The following is a 22,603-nucleotide window of genomic DNA, read 5'->3' on the forward strand; positions in this document are numbered from 1 at the left end:
GTAAACCAGATTCTTCTATTTCACTGGTCTGGGAACAAAGCAGAAGTGACAAAAGCTGACAAAGCCCAGATGAAACAGGAAAGTTGAAATGGAGACAATAACATGCCCTTATGAACACAGCCAATACAAATATTTGAAACTTAATTCTGCTCCTTATGCTTATACATTTCCTACCTTATCCCTAATCTTAGAAGAACTAGGTACTCTTCCTTTTCCATTTATCCCTTCTTTTAGGTGTCTCATTGTGCTGCTCTCTCTTCTTTATCCTTATAGTCAAATTTCTCATTAAATTTCTGTGTAGTTCATAGCTGGACTATTGAAAGATTTTCTTCATGGACCTAGCTATATCAAATTTAGTTTTAATTTACACCAAAGACTCTATGTTGGCCATCTTTTCTCAGTTCTCAAAACTTCACCAACTCCTCCTCTGACCTTAGATATCCCAAATACTCTAACAGAGGGCAGGTAGAAGTGGGGAACACAAATATAACTCCCTTCTAATTTATTTTCTGCTAGAATGTGAGCTCCATGAGGGAGAGATTTTGTGTATTATGTTTGCTGCTATGTTTCAAGTGCCTAGAACAGTGCTTGAAAACTATTGGGGGCTCAATAAATATTTGTTGAATGAATGAATGAGTGAATTTATGAACATTCTAAGATTATATAGTTTATTCTTTACCTCTCTAGTGCTTAACTAGGAAATTAAACCTGCCCTTAAACCTTAGAAGCCATATATCCTAATGAATAAGAATCTACAATTTTTCTCAAAAAACCTTTCCATTTTATAAAGCTACTTACTGCTAGAGTTTGTTCTTTTGTTCATGTAGTTTTCATTCAGTTGTTGAGAACCTACTATGTGCCTGAACCTCAGCTGCCAAAGTACAAAAATAAGTACAAAATATTCCTGCTTTAAGGAAATCCAGAATCTAGAGTGGGGCATAGATATAAAACTAATTAGACTTTTAGGCTACATATAATAAGTGCCATGTTATATATACCAAATAATCCAGAAGTGGAAAGGGGACAGATCACTTGTATTTCTGTCCTTTAATATCACCTATAATATTGCCTTTAAATCCCAATATACAACATCTTTCCTTTGGCAGCTTCGGCCCATTAAAGTATTAGAAAAAACATTCTGATGCTGTTTAACATAGCTTCCATGACTGTTAACAGGGGATGCCCCCTTCCCTTAATAGTCCTTCTCCTAGTCTTTTTTCTCTATAATACATAATTTCAATTGAGCAGTTTTTGAGAGCCCTTTCTAGGTTTTCTTCCTAGTTACTAGTCTAGTAAGCCATGGTAGTCAACCCCATGACTGGGAAGTTGGGAAATTAAAGGATTCTCAGAGGGTGTGCTGACTGAGATGGAAAAAATGCTGTTGATGACCTAAAATTATAATCAGCCCTCCACTTCCCTAGAGCATGGAGCAACTAGGATGGTGTAGCAATAGGGTAAAGTTCGGGAACAGAGAGCAGGTGAGAGAAACAACCAAGACAGACTTAAAAGGAGTCACCAAAATTCTTAAAGTTTGAGAGGTGACCACGACTTATACTTTCTTGATTGGCTTGGTCACTGTCACCTAGATGAAGAGTGATGATATTAAATTTATTACTGTGCTACTTTGCCACAATAGTACCACAGATGCTCCTGGCTGGCACTATTTAAGATGAGTCATGAACACATAGATCTAAAGGCCCAGATACCTATAACAAAACTGGCTCAGTGGAACTGTACTGGTGCTGTGTCATATGAGGGGACACAAAGTGTTAAACAGTAGATGCTGCTACATGGACCATATAACAACTCAAACACAGCTGTTGCCCATCTCCACTTTGGAAGCCATTGCAAGGAAATATCTCAGAGTCTTGCAGTTATTGATACTTCTATTTGTATCCCTTATAATCTCTCAAAGTGAGAGTTATACATCACTGAAAATGTAAAAAAAAAAAATTAAATTAAAAAGGCATTTTCAATAGTGTTTTATTTTTCCAAAGGCTTGATAGTATGAGGGAGAAATATGTACTTCTCATGCTATCTTGGGGCACTGGTTGGAAGGCCCTTCAAAAGTTGGTTTGGTTCCAATTACTTCAGGGTAAGTTCTTAACTTTATGGATTCAGAAAGTCATTATTATCACATCTGTTGAATGTGTCAAATTAATCAGATATATAAAGCAGTATTTCTCACTATTGCTTACGTTTTAGAATCATCTGGAGGAATTTTTAAAGTCCCAATGCCCAGATATTACTTCAAACAAATTAAATTGGAATCTTTAGGAGTAGATCCCAGACATCAGTGTTTGGCAAACCTCCCAGCAGATTCCAATGTGCAGCCAAGGTTGAGAACCACTGCATTAATCACTCTATAAACCCAAGTGTCATTTTAATTACTGTGATGACAGATACAATTAACAAGATTTCCAGGAATTACAACCTCTTTCTTTCTCCTTTTTGGTATGAATATACATAAGAAATATCATCCTGGGAGATTAAACTAAACACTATCATTGGTGAGCATATGATTAAAGTGTAGAGTCAGTTGCTCACTAGGCAAGGGAAGAATTCTTATGATTTGGGAAAGTGCATAAATAGAATAAAGGGTAAGGGGAGATTCTGGAATTAGATAACAGAAGCCAAATACCCCCTTATCTCATGGGACCCTAGTATTACTATCATATAATACTCTCCTGTATGTAAAGGGATACAGCCATATTAATCAATTCTTTGGTAAGTTTCCTACCCTGTGATTTCCTTCTGTGATTTCTTTCTTTAATGGAAACAAATGCTACTTAAAATATGATTTTAAGAAATTCACTTCCTAGTCAACTTTGCTGGCATATATATGTAATAAAACATGCAATAGCTGTACTTATCATGCTAAGATAAAAAAACATTAGAATAGGAACCTTCTGGGAGTATTCACATGGAGCCCTCATTTTTGAAGGTCATCACAATAGTGTGGGATAAATATAAACAAATATTTAAAGACATAAATGAGTATTGGGAGGCAGAAAAAAAGGAAAAAAAAAACCATGAAATGGCTAATAGCATTTCAATCACAAAACAAAGGTAAGATTTTTTTGCCCCATATGTGGACAGCTTCCACAATGAAACAGGATAAGTTCAGGTTCTCCATAAAAAGTAGAATGTCCTCTTGCTTTATTTCAGGCAGTTTTCCAGGCATATTTCTTGGCTATAAGTGAAATGATCTAGACCAAGAATTCCCTTTAAAAATTTCACTGGTTGTAGAGATAGTTCTTTGTCCCAAGATCTTGTAGTTCTGTCCAAGCACCACAAAACAGCCCTCTCTAATCAACAGAGGGCTTGTCTGATGCTTTATCCATTTAGTCACTCAACAAACACATACTGAGAGGCTATTATGTTCTAGGTACTGGGAATACAGGGAGAAAAAAAGATAAAAGCCCTGCTTTTGAACCTTATAGTCTAGTTAGGAGGAATGAAGAATAAATATGTAAACAACGTTTCCTTTTCCACTAGTACTCTTTGCCATTAATACAATTACACATTTGTTTGATTAATATGGCTCCCCTAAAATAGACTAAACTCCATGAGGGGTGGGGCCTTCTCTTACTGACCTTTGTATTTACAGTTCTTGACACAGAGTAGGCAGTCAATAAATATTTATTAAATGAGAGGACCCATAACAATAAAAAAGCTTGTGGTGATTTATCACCTTTTTTTATTAAAGATTTTATTTATTTATTTGAGAAAGAGAGAATGAGAGACAGAGAGCATGAGAGGGAAGAGGGTCAGAGGGAGAAGCAAACTCCCCACTGAGCAGGGAGCCCAATGTGGGACTCGATCCCGGGACTCCAGGATCATGACCTGAGCCGAAGGCAGTCGCTTAACCAACTAAGCCACCCAGGCGCCCGATTTATCACCTTTTTAATTGATGAGTTTCCTACTTTGTTCATTCTACTGTTTGTCAGTAGCACAATAGTTAAATAGTCAGCAAAGACTTATCTTTGCCTAAAGATCTTGTGTCTTGAGAAGGCACTTGAGAATAGGGAACTGAGATCTTCCTCCATTGTTCTAAAATCAGATCTACCAGTTCTTTCTTTTAAGATTTTATTTATTTGACACAGAGAGAGAGCACAATCAGGGGGAGAGGGAGAAGCAGGCTCCCTCCTGAGCAAGAAGCCCGATGCTGGGCTCAATCCCAGGACCCTGGGATCATGATCAGAGCTGGAGGCAGCCGCTTAACCAACTGGGCCACCCAGGCACCCCAGATCTACCAGTTCTGATTCCTGAAGGACAATACCCTGAGCACAGACAAAGTAAAATGAGCCAAGGCATTTGAGTAAAAGCTTTTCATTGTATGACATGAAGCTTTTCATATTTTTAAATTCCAGGGGCAACCGTTAGTAACTTCTAAACCTTCATGAAGCAAATAAGTTAATACCAAAATATATTTCATTATACATTTCAGAATACATAAAATTTCTAATTTGGGGGGGAAGTTACAGCCCTCTACATAATGGAGATTTAATAGAATGGAAAATTTTAAGCTTTTTCAGGTATGTGCCTTTGTAGGAGTACCCATAAAAGCAGTTGGGCACTTGCCTGGCCTGGTAAAGAAACCATGATTCTTTAGGGAAGAAGAGAAGCATGTCCCACATTCTTGGAATTTACTTAGTAATCTGATACCAAGAAAATTTTTAGATTACTTTGAGGTGGTCATACTGTTCAGCAGAGTGATTTATTTTCTTTTTTGGCTGTGCAAAGCAATGCAATGATGGTTTAGAAAAAAAAAAAATCTTACCAAAAGAAAAAAAGCCAAAGTTCAATATTCACTTGGTAAACATTAGGACCTCTCAGTCATTTGGTCTTTTGTTTGAGGCTAATAGCTAAGTACGTTGCTTTAGTGTGAACTGAGGACTTTGGGAAAACATTTGCTAGACTTATAAGTGTTTGATTCTTAAAACTATCCATACTACAGCCAGATTATTTATACACCACACCAATTTAATCTCATCTTATTCCTTAGATATTCTCAGTTGCTTCTTTTTTTTAAGATTTTATTTATTTATTTGACAGAGAGAGAGAGCATGAGTAGGAGGAGGGCTAGAGAGAGAAGCAGGCTCTCTGCTGAGCTAGGAGCCTGATGCAGGACTCCATCCCAGGACCCCAAGATCATGACCTGAAGTGAAGGTAGATGCTTAACCAACTGAGCCACCCAGGCGTCAGTTGCTTCTTATCACTTATCATTTTAAAATTAAACTCCTGGAGCACCTGGGTGGCTCAGTTGGTTAAGTGTCTGCCTTCAGCTCAGGTCATGATCTCAGAGTCCTGGGATCCAGCCCCACACTGGACTCCCTGCTCAGCAAAGAGTCTGCTTCTCCCTCTTCCTTTGCCCTTCCTCCTTCTCATGTGCTCGCCCAAATTAATTAATTAATTAATTAAATCTTTAAAAAATAAAATATAAGGAGATACTGCCTTACTTTGCCTAACTTACTCATTTCTTTGTTCCTATTTGTAGTCTCTGCTCCGGGTACATCATCTTCACCTTCATTTCTCTCTCTTTCTTTTGTTTTTTAACTCGACAGTCTTTAACAGTAGCCTGAAGTCTACTTATCTGGTTAACATAGAAGTGCCTATCAATCTAACTTACTTTTGTTCATACTGCTTTGTGATACAATATGACATTGTGATGTTTTTACCTTGAATAGAACCACATAATTAGAGGGCACTCAGTCCAGATTTTTTTTTTTGTAGCAGAAGAAATGATTCAAACACAAATTCATATATACACATATTTTACACAGTATTTCATACCTATATGCACACATGTCTAGAAGCTGTGTTGCTTTTTTTATAGGGTCCAGTCTACCTTAAAGGAGAAGACGGTATGAAATGCATGCTAAGTTCTTTATTTTCATGTAATATGTGGAAAACATTATAGTGATGACACATTTTTTTTAAGTTTATGAGGTACGCTAGATTTACTCATACATATCAAAAGCCCAGTCCTGAGCAAAATGAAGTCTGGCCTTTATTAATAATTTTAAAGATTGTGCAAATCATTATATTTAAATTAAATGAACATGCTCTAAGATACGCTGACTGCAAAAAAAGTGACAAAATCATTTATTTCCTTTGAAATTGATTTTATTTGAGAGCCTATGGAAGCACATACAGAACTTTATAAAATAAAAGGAGCATAAAATAAGTAAATATATAAGGGGAGTATAGGGGCTTCTGGGTGGCTCAGTTGGTTAAGCATCTGCCTTCAGCTCAGGTTATGATCTCGGGGTCCTGAGATCGAGTCCCACATTGGGCTCTCTGCTCAGTGGGGAGTCTGCTTCTTCCTCTCCCTCTCCCTCTGTACTCTCTTTCTCTCTCTCAAATAAATAAATAAAATCTTTAAAAAATCTTTAAAAAATAAGGGGAGTATAGATGATGGGAACAAAGGAGTAAGAAAGTGGTACTAACATATTTCTTAAAAAATTAGCTTGAAGTTTTCATATTCACATTGTAAAGCTAAAATGTTTTAAATGCTCCATTTACCAAATAGACGATCTAAATTCTAAGTGTGGTAGTGCCCAATGATTGGGCAAATATGAATGCTGCTGCAGTAAAAGTTTATATAAATACTGTTTCAGGTTAATAAACACAATGATGTTTCTTCATTTTATGTTATTTTATTATGTTATGTTAGTCACCACACAATACATCATCAGTTTTTGATGTAGTGATCCATGATTCATTGTTTTTGTATAACATCCAGTGCTCCATGCAGTACATGCCCTCCTTAATACCCATCACCCTCCCTTTTAAAGCCCTCAGATTGTTTCTCAGAGTCCATAGTCTCTCATGGTTCATCTATCCCTCCGATTCCCCCCCTTCATTTTTCCCTTCCTTCTCCTAATGTCCTCCATGCTATTCTTTATGTTCCACAAATAAGTGAAACCATATGATAATTGACTTTCTCTGCTTGACTTAGTTCACTTAACTTAATCTCCTCCAGTCCCATCCATGTTGATGTAAAAGTTGGGTATTCATCCTTTCTGATGGCTGAGTAATATTCCATTGTATATATGGACCACATCTTCTTGATCCATTCATCTGTTGAAGGGCATCTCGGCTCTTTCCACAGTTTGGCTATTGCGGACATTGCTGCTATGAACATTGGGGTGCATATGGTCTTTCTTTTCACTGCATCTGTGTGTTTGGGGTAAATACCCAAGAGTGCAATTGCTGGGTCATAGGGTAGCTCGATTTTTTATTTTTTGAGGAACCTCCATGTTGTTTTCCAAAGTGGCTGTACCAACTTGCATTCCCACCGACAGTGTAAGAGGGTTCCCCTTTCTCCACAACCTCTCTAACATTTGTTGTTTCTTGCCTTGTCAATTTTTGCTATTCTAACTGGTGTAAGGTGGTGTCTCAGTGTGGTTTTGATTTTAATTTCCCTGATGGTTAATGATGATGAACACGTTTTCATTTGTCTGTTAGCCATTTGTATGTCTTCTTTTGAAAAGTGTCTGTTCATGTCTCTGCCCATTTTCTTGACTTGATTATTTGTTTTTGGGGTGTTGAATTTGAGAAGTTCTTTATAGATCTTGGATACCAGCCCTTTATCTGTAGTGTCATTTGCAAATATCTTCTCCCATTCTGTAGGTTGCCTCTTTGTTTTGTTGACTGTTTCCTTTGCTGTTTCCTTTGCTGTGAAGAAAGAAAACTTGGTGAAGTCCCAAAAATTCATTTTGCTTTTGTTTCACTAGCCTTTGGAGATGTTTCTGAAACATAATTAATTCTGAAAGAATTGCATATATCTCAGAGTGTACTTGAAGCAACTAGGAAGACTAGGGAGATGGGAGCTATAGTTGAGAAATGATTGACTGTGTGTGTATTCTATAAAACATAATATGTCCCTTGTTCTCAAATTTCCTTTTATCTTAGGGAAGAAATTAGCAAGAGTATGACTCTTGATTTTGCACAAAGTTTTAGGTGTGATTTAAGGCATTGATTAAAGAGAAAACTTTGGAGCAACAGATGACCACTGGTTTATAAATATAAGATTTTAGGAGGAGTTAAGATGTTAGAGAAGTAGGGGGACCCTGGGCTTTTCTCAGCCCTTGAACACAGCTGTACTGAGGTCAGATCACTTGGAACACCCAGGAAATCAACTGGAGGACCTGGAGAAAGATCTCAGTGGTTGGAAGGAGACAGTGTGGTAGGTGTTAGGTGTATGGAAGTGACTTGGGGGGGAGAAAAACTGTAATGCTGCAGAGAGGAGGGAGCCCTTTCTTTGGGAAGAGAAAAGGGAGGGCAAAAGAGAGGGGTAGAGACAGTGCAGTGTTGGGTTTGCACAAGAAGAAAACCTCTCTAGACCATGGGCTGAGGAGCAAGAGTTACTGAGTGTCACAGATTTTTTGCAAACAGTGTGAGGAGCTCAAACTCTGGGGTTTTGGAAGTGTGCAACTTTTGCCAGACTGGCGCTCTGTTGTGAGCTCCTGGGAAAAATGGGGGCACAGGCCAGGAGCATATAACATGGTGTAGGGAGTTCCTGGGTCGCACTGGAAGAGAATGTTGCACTTTGTGGAGTACATCTGGAAGAGGGTATATTGCCTTTCTAAGGACAAAAGACCCTGCAGGCACCAGCAAAAGGCCTTTCGTCAGCAGGGGACAGAGGTACACAAAAAATGGTGGATAACCTGGTTGCTGCTTTTCCCTGTGCTACACCACAGATTCTGCACATTGGACAAGTGTGGGACTGTTTTACTGGGAAAGAGGACACCAGACGCAGCAGGGCAGGCTCTACTCCAGAGGAGGGGAGCAGGTCCACATGGTTCCGGGTCCTTAAAAATTTGGAGTTTTGAATCTTAGCCCTACACCAAAGATAAAATGCAGGACAGCTGTGGCACTGGGTGCACTGATGGCCCTTGCTATTCTGTGAGAGTTTCCTGAACAGCAAAAAGTGTGAGATCCCCTGTCTGGGATGGAGATAGTGGGGTGGTGACATTTTACCCCATGCCACCACCACAGGCAGACTTCAGAGAACAACACAGCAGCCCCTAGTGGAGGCAGGAATGACTTATGGTTTACACCCAAACTCACCCCCACCCCGCTGTGCCTGGCAAATGCATCTTTACTTGGGCAGGTCTCACTCTGAGCCAGTGCAGTGGGCCTCTCCCCTAGAAGACCAGCACAGGCAGCACCTTGCATGCACCACCAGGCTTTACTTCCCCCCCACACACTTTGGGGGGAATGTAAATGGACTAAATGCTCCCTGTTTGTTACCTTGTTTTTTCATTTCCTTTTCTCTCTCTCTCTCTCTCCCTTTTGGATCAGGCTCCCCCCCACTTTTTTTTTCCAGGCTTATTTTAACAAACACACCAAAGCACACCTAGCTAAAGGTCCAAGCACTCCTCACTGCAAGGAAGGAGGAACTCTGCAAACGATGGACGGTGGGAAAGAGCAGCCAAAACACAACAGCAGAATACACACAGCATACGCCAGAAACATTTCCTGAAGTGCCAGGCCTTGACAGTGTATGACCCCTTTTTAATACAGCATTACTCTCAGTTGCAGGGAACAATAACAAACTTTCAAAACATGCAGAAGACAGAAATTTAAACAAAATAACAAGATGGAGGAAATCTCCCCAAAAGAAAGGTCAGGAAGATACCACAGCCAGGGACTTGCTGAAAACAGATATGAGCAATATATCTGAACAATATTTAGAACAGCAGTCATAGGACTACTAGCTGGACTTGAAAATAAAAATAGAAGATACCAGAGAAACCCTGGCTTCAGTGATAAAAAAAAAAATCCCTAAAAACTAGTCAGGCTGAAATAGCAAAAGGCTATAACTGAGAAGAAAAACTGATGGGATATAAACAGGAGGACTGAAGAAGTGGAGGAGACAAAAGGTGATAAAGAAGATAAAATTATGGAAAATAATGAAGTTGTAGAGAAGAGGGAAAGAAAACTACTAGATCAAGAAGGTAGACTTAGGGAACCCAACGATTCCATAAAGTGAAATAATATTTGTGTCATAGGAGTCCCAGAAGAATGAGAGAAGTAAAAGGGGGCAGAAGGTTTATTTGAACAAATTATAACTAAAACTTCTTTAATCTGGGGAAGGAAACAGGCATTCAATTCCAAGAGGCACAGAGAACTCCCTTCAAAACCAACAAAAACAGGCCAACTCCATAATGTATCAGAGTGAAACTTGCAAAATGCAAAGATAAAGAATTCTGAAAGCAACTAGGGACGAATGTTCCTTAACCTACAATGGTAGACAAAAACGGTTAGCAAGAAACCAGTCCACTGAAACTTGACAAGCCAGAAGAGAGTGGCAGGAAATATTCATCATGCTAAATGGGAAAAATATGCAGTCAAGGATACTTTATCCAGCAAGGCTGTCATTCAGAATAGGAGAGATAAAAAGTTTCCCAGACAAACAAAAATCAAAGGAGTTCGTGAACACTAAACCACCTCTACAAGAAATATTAAAAGGGATGTTTTGATTGGGAAAGAGAGACCAAAAGCAACAAAGAATAGAAAGGAACAGAGGCAATCCACAGGAACATTGACTTTACAGGTAATACAATGGCACTAAATTGATATCTATAAATAATCACTCTGACTGTAAATTGACTAAATGCTCCAATCAAAAGGCATAAGGTATCAGAGGGGTGCCTGGGTGTCTCAGTTGATTAAGCATCCAACTCTTGGTTTTGGCTCAGGTCATGATTTCAGTGTTATGAGATGAAGCCCTGTGTTGGGCTCTGTGCTCAGCAGGGAGTCTGCTGGAGATTCTCTCTCTCCCTCTCACTCTGCCCCTCCCCCCACTCAAGCGATCTCTCTCTTTCTCTAAAATAATCAAATAAATCTTTTTTAAAAGGCATAAGGTATCAGAATGGATAAAAGAGCAAGATCCATCAATATGCTACTTTACAAGAGACTCATTTTAGACGCAAAGACACCTCGAGATTGAAAGTGAGGGGGTGAAGAACCATTTATCATGCTAATGGACATTAGCTGGAGAATCCATCCTTATACCAGGCAAATTAGAGTTTAAACCAAAGACTGTTATGAGAGATGAAGAAGAACACTATATCATAACAAAGGAGTCTATCTAACAAGAAGATCTAACAATTATAAATATTTATGCCCTTAACTTGGGATCAGCCAAATATGTAAATCAATTAATAACAAACTTAAAAAACTCAATGATAATAATACAATAATAGTAGGGGATGTTAACACCCCCCTAAAAACAATGGACAGAAAATCAATAAGGAAACAAGGGCTTGGAAGGACACACTGGACCAGATGGACTTAGCAGATATATTCATCCTAAAGCAGCAGAATGTACATTCTTTTTTAAAAATATATATATATTTATTTATTTGACAAAGAGAGAAAATGCATGTGAGAGAGCACAAGCAGAGGAGCAGCAGGCAGAGAGAGAAGAAGTAGGTTCCCAGTTGAGCAAAGAGCCCAATGCCATACTCAATCCCAGGATCCTGGGATCATGACCTGAGCCTAAGGCAGATGCTTAACCGACAGAGCCTCCCAGGAGCACCAGAAGGCACATTCTTTCTGAGTGTACATGGGACATTCTCCAGAATGGATCAAATACTGGGTCACAAATCAGGCTTCAACTGTTACAAAAAGATTGAGATCAACCATGCAAAATTTCAGACCACAATACTATGAAACTTGAAGGCAACCACAAGAAAAAAATTGGAAGAACCACAAATACATGAAGGTTAAAGAACATCCTATTAAAGAATGCATGGGTTAACCAGGAAATTAAAGAAGAATTTTTTTTAAAAGTACATGGAAGCGATGAAAATGAAAACACAACAGTCCCAAACCTTTCGGACATAGTAAAGGCAGCCCCAAGAAGTAAGTATATAGCAATGCATGCTTTCTTAAAGAAGCACAAAATGTCTCAAACACACAAGGTAACCTTACACCTAAAGGAGCTGGAAAAGAACAACTGAAAAGCCTAAATCCAGCAGGCGAAGATCATAAAGGTTAGAGTAGAAACCAATGATATTGAAACAACAACAACAACAACAACAACAACAAAAACCACAGTAGAACAGATCAGTGAAACTAGGAACTGGTTCTTTGAAAGTATTAACAAAATTTATAAACCTTTAGTCAGACTTATAAAAAAAAAATGAAAGGACCCAAATAAAAAAAAATAATGAATGAAAGAGGACAGATCATAACCAACACCACAGAAATACAAACAATTATAAGAGAATATTATGTGCAAATATATGCCAAGAAATTAGGCAATCTGGAAGAAATGGATAAATTCCTAGATACATATAGACTACCAAAACTGAAACAGGAAGAAATAGAAAATCTGAACAGATCCATAACCAGCCAAGAAATTGAATCAGTAATAAAACATCTTCAACAAACAAGAGTTCAGGGCCAATCAATTCCCAGGGGAATTGTACCAAACATTTAAAGAAGAATTAATACCTATTCCTCTGAAAATATTTGAAAGGGAAACCTCAAAACTCATTTTATGAGGCTGAAATTACTTTGATCACAAAACCAAAGACCCCACCAAAAAGGAGAATTATAAACCAACATCCCCAATAACATGGATGTAAAAATTCTCAATAAAACATAAGCAAATCAAATCCAACAGTGCATTAAAAGGATTATTCACCATGACCATTTATTCCTGGGCTTCAGGAGTGGTTCAACATCTGCAAATCAATCAAGCTGATATGCCACATTAATAAAAGAAAAGATAGGAACCATATGATCTTCTCAATAAATACAGAAAAAGCATTTGACAAAACACAGCATCCTTTTTTTTTTTTTTAAGATTTTATTTATTTATCTGACAGAGAGAGAGACAGTGAGAGCAGGAACACAAGCAGGGGGAATGGGAGAGGGAGAAGCATGCTTCCCGCTGAGCAGGGAGCCCAATGTGGGACTCGATCCCAGGACTCTGGGATCATGACCTGAGCCGAAGGCAGATGCTTAACGACTGAGCCACCCAGGCGCCCTACAGCATCCTTTCTTGATAAGAACCCTCCACAAAGTAGGGATAGATGGAACATACCTGAACATTATAAAGGCCATATACAAAAGACTCACAGTGGCTCCTCCTCCTGACCCGGAGGCCCCAGCACAGCCCTCCTCTCACTGAGTTTCACTTTCCATTCAGTCGGAAAAGAAAGCTGGGAGGCCTTGGTGGGTGGGCGGGGCCTGAGCCAACCAGGGAGGAGCGACCTGCAATATAGCACTAGGCAAGATGACTGGAGGACACAGTCAGAGCTCCATGGCCCCTATGCATTCTCTGCCAAGCTTGGTACCAGCAAGGCTAGAGAAGATTTTTCTGAGTTTCCCTAGCATCAAACTTCGAAGTGAAGGTTTGGTGCTTCCATGGAAATTGAGAATATTGCCAGTGGTTCGTTTTGAGGTATGAAGCGGGGAGCTGTGATTCCCCGGGCAGATAACAGAAGATAAACAGAAGGGGGAGAGAGCCTCCGGGATCCTGCACCACCAGAGCTTGAAGCCTCACATGATGGGGACCTAGCACAGACTTGCAAACTGGTAGCAGTGGGGAAAGGACTTTAGGGCAGCCCCCCAGACTGAAACCTGGAGCTGTGGGGGCATGCATGTGAACTTGGGGTGGGCTGGCAGTTTTAGAAGCACAAAGGACAGATAGGTGCCTGGACTTGAAAGTGAGAGCTGGGAATGCTGCTGTGGGGCACACAATCCAGGACGCTGCACAGACAGAAACGGAGACAGTATGGCCTGGAGAGCTCACTGAAAAACAAAATGCCATCTCTCTGTTCTGAGGAGGAGAGTTAGAAACAGTCACTTCTGCTCTGACTCTCAGAAGAGACATGGAAAGCCACCAGGGAAAGCCGCCAGAGAACAAAAGCCCCCCAAAAATGGTTCTCACTGAGCCCAAACCCCCCACAAGGGGCAAGGCAATTCTGCCCAAACAGGGTTGTCTGAGTAACAGTGCAGCAGTGCCTCCTCCAGAAGACAGGCTGGAAGAACAAGAGGCCAACAACCCTAAGGTCTCTATAACACGGTGCATCTTGCTTGGGTTGTGGTCAATAATTTGAACTCTGTAGATTCCCTCAACCACCCCTCAACAAAATGACTTAGAGGAGGAACCCCCAAATAAGAAAGACTCAGACTGTGACTTCTGCACAGATTTACAAATGGGTATAGATATAAACAAGATGTCAGAAATAGACTTCAGGGTAACAATTATGAAGAAAATAGCTAAAATGGAGAAATTGATAAATGGCAACCTAGAGTCTCGAAGGGCAGAAATAAGAGCTGATCTGGCAAAATTTAAAAATGCTATTGGGGTGCCTGGGTGGCTCAGTCGTTAAGCGTCTGCCTTCGGCTCAGGTCATGATCCCAGGGTCCTGGGATCAAGACCCGCATTGGGGTCCTTGCTCTGCAGGAAGCCTGCTTCTCCCTCTCCCACTCCCCCTGCTTGTGTTCCCTCTCTCGCTGTGTCTCTGTCAAATAAATAAATAAAATCTTTTAAAAATAAATAAATAAAAATAAAAAAAATAAAAATGCTATCAATGAGATCCAATCTAATCTAGATACACAACAGCTAGGGTAAATGAGGGAGAAGAAAGAATTAGTGATCTAGAAGACAAACTGATAGGAAAGAAGGAAAATGAGGAGGCCTGGGAGAAACAGATTAAAATCCATGAAAACAGAATGAGAGAAATAAGTGAAGCCATGAAACATTCCAATGTCAGAATTATTGGGATCCCTGAGGGGGTGGAGAGAGAGAGAGGACTAGAAGATATATTTGAGCAAATCATAGCTGAGAACATCCCTAATCTGGGGAATGAAACAAACATTCGTGTCCTAGAGGCAGAGAGGACCCCTCCCAAGATCAAGAAAAACACGCCAATGCCCCAACATGTAATAGTAAAACTCGTAAATCTTAGAACAAAGGAAACCATCTTAAAGGCAGTTAGGGGGAAGAGATTCCTTAAAAACAGAGGGAAGAACATCAACATAATGTCAGACCTATCCACAAAGATCTGGCAAGCCAGAAAGGGCTGGCAATACATATTCAGGGTACTAAATGAGAAGAACATGCAGCCAAGAATACTTTATCTGGCAAGGCTGTCATTTAGAATGGATGGAGAGATGCAGAGCTTCCACGACTGGCAGAAACTGAAAAAATATGTGCCCAATAAGCTGGCCCTGCAATAAATATTAACGGGGGTTCTATAAAAGGAGAAAGACCCCAAGAGTGATATACAACAGAAATTTACAGGGACAATCTATAAACATAAGGCAACATGAAGACAATAAATTTATATTTCAATAATCACTCTCAACGTGAACAGCCTAAATGCTCCCATAAAATGGCACAGGGTTGCAGATTGGATAAAAAGACAGGACCCATCCATATGCTATCTACAAGAGACTCATTTTGAACCTAAAGATATATCCAGACTGAAAGTGAAGGGATGGAGATCCATCTTCCATGGCAACAGACCACAGAAGAAAGCTGGGGTAGCAATTCTCATATCAGACAAATTAGATTTTAAGATAAACACTGTAGTTAGAGACACAGAAGGACACTATATCATTCTTAAAGGGTCTATCCAACAAGAAGATCTAACAATTGTAAATATCTATGCCCCCAACTTGGGAGCAGCCAACTACATAAGCCAACTGTTAACCAAAATAAAGAGTCATCTTGATAACAATACGTTAAGTGTAGAAAACCTCAATACTCCACTCTCAGCAATAGACAGATCATCTAAGCAGAAAATCAACAAAGAAACAAGAGCTTTGAATGATACACTGGACCAGATGGACCTCATAGATATATGGGGAACATTCCACCCTAAAACAACAGAATATTCATTCTTCTCGAGCACACATGGAACTTTCTCCAGAATAGACCACATACTGGGCCACAAGGCCGGTATTAACTGATACCAAAAGTTTGAGATGTTCCCTGCATTGTCTCAGACCATAATGCTTTAAAACTGGAACTCAATCACAAGAAAAAATTTGGAAGAAATTCAAACACTTGGAAGCTAAAGACCACTCTGTTTAAGAATGTTTGGATCAACCAGGAAATCAAAGAAGAACTTAAACAATTCAAGGAAACCAATGAGAACAACATATTGGTCCAAATCCTATGGGATACTGCAAAGGTGGTCCTAAGGGGGAAAAATAAAGCTATCCATGCATCACTAAAAAAAAAAAAGAAAAATTCTGAATTCACCAATAACTTTACACATTAAAGAATTGGAGAAAAACAAAATGATGCCTAAGCCACACATTAGAAGAGAAATAATTAAGATTAGAGCAGAGATCAATAAATTAGAAACCAGAAACACAGTAGATCAGATCAACAAAACTAGAAGCTGATTCACTGAAAGAATTAATAAGATCAATAAACCACTGGCCAGACTTATCTAAAAGAAAAGAGAAAGGACCCAAATTAATAAAATTATGAACCAAAGTGGAGAGACCACGACTAACACCAAGGAAATAGAAACAATTATTAGAAATTACAGGGGCCCCTGAGTGGCTCAGTCGGTTAAGCATCTGACTTCAGCTCAGGTCATGATCCCAGGGCCCTGAGATTGAGACCCCATCAGGCTCCCTGTTCAGTGGAAAGCCTGCTTCTCCCTCTGCCTGCCACTCTGACTATCTGTGCACTCTGTCTCTCTGTCAAATAAATAAATAAAAGCCTAAAAAGAAAGAAATTATTATCAAAAACTATATGCCAATAAATTAAGCAACCTGGAAGAAATGGATGCCTTCTTGGAAACCTATAAGCTGCCAAGACTGAAACAGGAAGAAATCGACAACCTGAATAAGCCAATAAACAGTAACGAGATTCAAGCAGTGATAAAAACCTCCCAAAAAACAAGAGTCCAGGGCCTGATGGACTCCCTGGGGAATTCTACCAAACACTCAAAGAAGAAATAATACCTATTTTCCTGAAGCTGTTTCAAAAAATAGAAACAGAAGGAAAGCTTCCAGACTCATTTTATGAGGCCAGCATTACCTTGATTCCCAAAGCAGGCAAAGACCCCATCAAAAAGGGGAATTTTAGACCACTATCCCTGATGAGTATGGATTCAAAATTCTCAACAAAATCCTAGCTAATAGGATCCAACAATACATTAAAAGGATCATCCACCACGACCGAGTGGGTTTTATCCCTGGGATGCAAGGGTGGTTCAACATTCGCAAATCAATCAATGTGATAGATCACATTAATAAGAGGAGGGAGAAGAACCATATGGTCCTCTCAATTGATGCAGAAAAAGCATTTGACAAAATACAGCATCCTTTCCTGATTAAAACTTTTCAGAGTATAGGGATGGAGTGAATATTCCTCAATTTCATAAAATTCATCTATGAAAAACCCACATTGAATATTATTCTCAATGAGGAAAATTTAAGAGCCTTTCCCTTATGATCAGTAACATGTCAAGGGTGCCCACTCTCCCCACTATTGTTCAACATACTACTAGAATCCTAGCAACAACAATCAGAGAACAAAAGAAATAAAAGGTATTCAAATCGGCAAAGAAGAAGTCAAACTCTCTTCGCAGATGACATGATACTTTATGTGGAAAACCCAAAAGACTCCAACCCCAAATTACTAGAACTCATACAGCAATTCAGTAATCTGGCAAGATACAAAATTAATGCACAGAAATCAGTTCCTTTCTTTTACACTAACAATGTAACTGTACAAAGAGAAATTAGGGAATGGATTCCACTTACATTAGCACCAAAAACCATAAGATACCTTGGAATAAACCTAACCAAAGAGGTAAAGGATCTATACTCTAGGAACTACAGAACACTCATGAAATAAATTGAAGAAGACACAAAAAGATGGAAAAACATTCTATGCTCATGGATCGGAAGAATAAACATTGTTAAAATGTCTATGCTGCCCAGAGCAATGTGCACTTTCAACGCCATCCCGATCAAACTACCAATGGCATTTTTCAAAGTGCTGGAACAAACAATCCTAAACTTGGTATGGAATCAGAAAAGACCCCGAATCACCAAGGAAATGTTGAAAAAGTAAAACAAAGCTGGGGGCATCACGTTGCCTGATTTCAAGCTATATTGCAAAGCTATGATCACCAAGACTGCATGGTACTGGCACAAAAACAGACACATAGACCAATAGAACAGAATAGAGAGCCCAGATATGGGCCACCAACTCTATGGTCAAAATCTTTGACAAAGTAGGAAAAAATATGCAGTGGAAAAAAGTCTCTTCAATAAATGGTGCTCGGGAAAATTGGACAGCTATATACAGAAGAATGAAACTGGACCACTCTCTAACACCATACACAAAGATAAACTCAAGATGGATGGAAGACCTCAATGTGAGACAGGAATCCATCAAAATCCTAGAGGAGAACATAAGCAGTAACAACTTTGACATCGGCCACAACAACTTCTTTCAAGACACATCTCCAAAGACCAGGGAAACAAAAGTGAAAATAAACTTTTGGGACTTCATCAAGATAAAAAGCTTCTGCACAGCAAAGGAAAGAGTCAACAAAACAAAACGGTAACCCATGGAATGGGAGAAGATTTTTGCAAATGACACTTCAGACAAAGGGCTGATATCAAAGATCTATAAAGAACTTCTCAAACTCAGCACCCAAAAAACAAATAATCACGTCAAAATATGAGCAGAAGACATGAACAGACACTTCTCCAAAGAAGACATACAAACGGCTAACAGACACATGAAAACATGTTCATCATCATTAGCCATCATGGAAATTCAAATCAAAACCACATTGAGATACCACCTTACACCAGTTAGAATGGCAAAAATTGACAAGGCAAGAAACAACAAATGTTGGAGATGTTGTGGAGAAAGGGGAACCCTCTTACACTATTGGTGGGAATGCAAGTTGGTACAGCCACTTTGGAAAACAGCGTGGAGGTTCCTCAAAAAATTAAAAATCGAGCTACCCTATGACCCAGCAATTGCACTCCTGGGTATTTACCCCAAACACACAGATGTAGTGAAAAGAAGGACCATATGCACCCCAATGTTCATAGCAACAATGTCCACAATAGCCAAACTGTGGAAAGAGCTGAGATGCCCTTCAATAGATGAATGGATAAAGAAGGTGTCATCCATATATACAATGGAATATTACTCAGCCATCATAAAGGATGGATACCTAACTTTTATATCAACATGGATGGGACTGGAGGAGATTATGCTAAGTGAACCAAGTCAAGCAGAGAAAGTCAATTATCATATGGTTTCACTTATTTGTGGAACATAAGGGATAGCATGGAGGACATTAGGAGAAGGAAGGGAAAAATGAAGGAAGGGAAACCGGGGGGGGGGGGGGGGTGAGATGAACCATGGGAGACTATGGACTCCAAGTAACAAACTGAGGGTTTTAGAGTGGAGGGGGGGTGGAGGGATGTGTTAGCCCAGTGATGGGTATTAAGGAGGGCAAGTATTGCATGGAGCACTGGGCGTTATATGCAAACAATGAGTCATGAAACACTACATCAAAAACTAATGATGTAGTGTATGGTGACTAACATAACATAATAAAATTTTTAAAAAATAGAAAAAAAAATTAAAGATTATTATAGGAATTAAAAAAAAAAAGACACAGCTAATATCCTCAATGGGAAAAAACTGAGAGTTTTCCCTCTAAGGTCAGGAATATGACTATGATGTCCACTCTCACCACTATTGTTCAACATAGTACTAGAAATCCTTACCTCAGTAATCAGACAACAAAAGAAATAAACTGCATCCAAATAGGCAAGGAAGAAGTCAGATTTTTACTCTTCATGGACAACATGATTCTCAATGTAGAAAAACCAAAGGAGTCCACCAAAAAATTGATAGAACTGATAGAAGAATTCAGCCAAGTCACAGGATATAAAATGAATGCACAGAAATCTGTTGCGTATCTATGCACCAAAAATGAATCAGCAGAAAGAGAAATCAAGGAATCAATCGCATTTACAATTGCACCCAAAACCATAAGATACCTAGGAATAAACCTATTCAAAGAGGTAAAGGATCCATACTTTGAAAACTATAGAACACTTATGAAAAAAATTGAGGAAGATACAGAGAATGGAAAAACATTCCATGCTCATGGACTGGAAGAACAAATATTGATAAAATGTCTATACTTACCCAAAAGAGTCTACATATTCAATGCAATCTCTACCAAAATAACACCAGCATTTTTCACAGAGGTGGAATAAAGAATGCTAAAATTTGTATGTAACCAGTAAAGACCCAGAAGAGCCAAAGTAATGTTCAAAAAGAAAACCAAAGCTGGAGGCATCACAGTTCTGGACTTCAAGCTGTATTACAAAGCTGTAATCATCAAGGTTAGCATGGTACTGGCACAAAAACAGACACACAGATCAATGAAACAAAATAGAGAACACAGAAATGTACCCACAACTATGCGGTCAACTAATCCGTGACAAAGCCGGGAAGAATATCCAATGGAAAAAAGACAGTCTCTTCAAATGGTGTTGGGAAAATCGGATACTCACATGCAGAAGAATCTAACTGGACCACTTTCTTACACCATACACAAAAGTAAATTCCACATGAATGAAAGACCTAAATGTGAGACAGCATTCCATCAAAAACCTAGGGGAGAACACAGACAGAAACCTCTTTGACCTTGACCACCACAAGTTCTTACTAGACAGGTCTCCAGAGGAAAGGGAAAGAAAAGCAAAAATGAGCTATTATCTTCATCAAGATAAAAAGCTTCTGCACAGTAAAGGAAACAAGAAAACTAACACACAACCAATGGAATGAAAGAAGATATTTGCAAATGACATATCAGATAAAGGGCTAGTATCCAAAATGTATAAAGAAGTGATCAAACTTAACACCCGAAAAAAAAAAATCCAGCCAAGAAATGGACAGAAGACATGAACAGATATTTCCCAAAAGAAGGCATACAAAATGGGCGCCTGGGTGGCTCAGTTGGTTAAGCAACTGCCTTCGGCTCAGGTCATGATCCTGGAGTCCGGGGATCAAGTCCCGCATCAGGCTCCCTGCTCAGCGGGGAGTCTGCTTCTCCCTCTGACCCTCCCCCCTCTCATGTACTCTCTCGCATTCTCGCTCTCTCAAATGAATAAATAAATCTTTAAAAAAAAAAAAGAAGGCATACAAATGTCTAAGAGATACACAAAAAGATGCTCAACGTCATTCATCGTCGGGGAAATACAAATCAAAACCACAATGAAATACCACCTCACACCATCAGAATGGCTGAAATTAACAACTCAGGAAACAACAGATGTTAGTGAAGATGTGGAGAAAGGGGAACCCTATTGCACTGTTGGTGAGAAAGCAAGCTGGTGAAGTCATTCTAGAAAACAGTATGAAGGTTCCTCAAAAAATTAAAAATAGGGAGACATCTGCTTCCGGGGCTGTGGCCATCACATTCCCAGCCTCAGCAGGCCACTGAGCTGCACCTGGTACCAGAAACTGGCACCTCCAATCTCTGAGTCCTGGCTGCCCTTGTGCCACTGTCAGACTTCTCAGCCAGTCATGCTAGATCATCTGAGCTTGATGCCCACACAAATGGATTAAAAGGGCCAGAAGCTAGCTGAACAGATGTTTCAGGGAATTATTCTTTTTCCTGCAATAGTTTGATTTATCTACAGGTACGTGGCTCAACAGTTGGGGTGGACTATCTACATAGTTATGACAGGATTTGCTTTTTCATGTTTGTTGACACTTCCTCCATGGCCTATTTATCATTGACATTCCATCAAGTGGTTACCTGTTCAAGACTCAGGCTCAGAAGACAAGAAACCAGGGGAAAGAAAAATTAAGAGGCATGCTAAAAATAACTAATTAGGGTTTTCATGATTTAGCTTTACTATTGCATCTGCTTTTGTTTTGTGTGAGATGAGCTCAAAACATGAGCTAAAACCCACCTCTGCCTTTTTCTTGTGTAGATTTTGTTCCCTTTATATTTCACTTCTAACTCAGTTGGCTTTTGATTTATAAATATTTTAGACTTCCTCTTCATAATCTTCCTCTGAGATGAGAACAGAAAACACAAGTATGCAAAGTTTCTTTCAGGTCTACAAAACTAATGATGAATAAATGCCTCATAAATGATAGTACAATTTAACTGTCAAAGTTTTGTAATTCATTATGAATGGTTAAATTGTTTTAATATTTTCAATTAAAACTCAATGCAAGCAAAAAAAAAAAAGTTAAAACTACCCTATGACCCAGCAATTGCGTTGTTAGGTATTTATCCAAAGGATACAAACAGTGATTTGAAGGGCATATGAACCCGAATGTTTATAGCAGCACTATGCACAATAGCTAAAATGTGGAAAGAGCCCAAATGTCCATCGAATGGTGAGTGGATAAAGAAGATGTGGTATATATACAATTGAATATTATTCAGTCATCAAAAGATGAAATCTTGCCATTTGCAATGACATGGATGGAATTAGTGTATTATGCTAAGCAAAGTAGTCAGAGAATGACAAATACTGTATGATTTTACTCATATGTGGAATTTAATAAACAAAACAGATAAACATAGGGGAAGGGAAG

The 22,603-nt window shown here is 39.1% G+C and overlaps 1 pseudogene; it reads left to right on the forward strand.

The window, feature by feature from the left end:
- The first annotated feature begins 21,574 nt into the window (after positions 1-21,574).
- On the forward strand, positions 21,575-21,902 carry LOC110571771 (annotated as a pseudogene).
- The last annotated feature ends 701 nt before the right edge of the window (positions 21,903-22,603 follow it).

This window comes from Neomonachus schauinslandi, chromosome X (assembly GCF_002201575.2).
Source record: "Neomonachus schauinslandi chromosome X, ASM220157v2, whole genome shotgun sequence".
NCBI classification, from domain to species: domain Eukaryota; kingdom Metazoa; phylum Chordata; class Mammalia; order Carnivora; family Phocidae; genus Neomonachus; species Neomonachus schauinslandi.